General features: G+C 59.7%; 1 non-coding gene across 1 annotated transcript; it reads left to right on the top strand.

Annotated features, from left to right (window-relative positions):
• Window positions 1–313: 313 nt before the first annotated feature.
• Window positions 314–387, top strand: Trnat-agu. The gene has a single exon. It is a non-coding gene; the product is annotated as a tRNA-Thr (tRNA).
• The last annotated feature ends 962 nt before the right edge of the window (window positions 388–1,349 follow it).

Below are 1,349 nucleotides of genomic sequence, written 5' to 3'. Positions count from 1 at the left end.
GCCCCAGAGCGACCGGGGGAGCCCGCCGGAGAGGGCTGCCGGGCTCAGGACGCAGAAACCGGGCGGCGCTCGCGATCTCCGGGGTGCAGCCGGGCCGCGCCGGGGCGCCCCGCGATTCCGAAGGCCTCTGGAAGTCACGGGCTCGCGGGGGCGCGACCGCCCGGGCCCACATCCCGCCCACGCCGGGGGCACGCCCGAGCGAGGGCCGGCAGCGCGCATGCGCCCGCGGCGGGCGCGGGGAGGATGTGCGCACGCGCGCGGCTCGCGAGGCGGCTAGAGATGGGGACGGGTTTCTCGCCGCACTCGTGCGGGCGGCGCCGTGGCTTAGTTGGTTAAAGCGCCTGTCTAGTAAACAGGAGATCCTGGGTTCGAATCCCAGCGGTGCCTCAACCGAGCGTCTGTGGCTCTTTCCGTTTTCGTCTCTGCTTGCTTTTGCTCTGCAGCTGACCCCGTTCCGGTCTTTGGGGGTGTGAGGATGAGCCCCCCCCCCGAGAAGGCATTTTAGCCGCGGCTGGGGCGGGGCGGAGCCAGGAGCGCGCGTGCGTCGGACGCGTGTCGTCAGTGCTGCTCTCAGCTCGTGGGTCCCCCTCTCTCACCTCGGCCTGTCGAGTCTCCCACGCGTGGCGAGTCTCTTAGCTTCGCCAAGCTTTCCAAAGGACCGACTGTTTCCACCACGCAATGGGTACCAGCGCTCTGCGCACTGGAGGCCGACTTGGCCACGTCAAGCGCGACCCAAAGGAGAAGGCCGCAGGTTCGAATCCGACCGCAGTGACCATCCGTTTGCAGAATGCATGAGAACTGCGGTTGGATCAAATGTCACTCAAAGCCCTAGGGTGAGACGGAAACTGCAAGGCCTGGCTGTGTATGTTAATTGCTGGGATCCCACAGATCCATGGGGATCTACTCTAACTCAAATTCAGTCAAGGCTTTGGGGGTTGGGACAGGCTGTAGGATTAATTTTTTTTTTTGAAAGTGCTGATTATTATATAATGTCAGAAAATTTTCCTACCAGTTATTAAACAAGCCATTATTAAAAAAACAAAAAGAGAGCTGGAGAGATGGCTTAGCGGTTAAGCGCTTGCCTGTGAAGCCTAAGGACCCCGGTTCGAGGCTCGGTTCCCCATGTCCCACGTTAGCCAGATGCACAAGGGGGCGCACGTGTCTGGAGTTCGTTTGCAGAGGCTGGAAGCCCTGGCGCGCCCATTCTCTCTCTCTCCCTCTATATGTCTTTCTCTCTGTGTCTGTCGCTTTCAAATAAATTAAAAAAAAAAAGAGTATGGCCCTTGGGGCAACAAAAGAAGGGCTGGGGAAATGGCTTAGTGGTTAAGGCGTTTGTCTGCAAAGTCTAA

This window comes from Jaculus jaculus, chromosome 7, assembly GCF_020740685.1.
Source record: "Jaculus jaculus isolate mJacJac1 chromosome 7, mJacJac1.mat.Y.cur, whole genome shotgun sequence".
In the NCBI taxonomy this organism is placed as follows: Eukaryota; Metazoa; Chordata; class Mammalia; order Rodentia; family Dipodidae; genus Jaculus; species Jaculus jaculus.
Note: the sequence above shows the minus strand (reverse complement) of the source record. Positions and strands in the feature narration are given on the sequence as shown.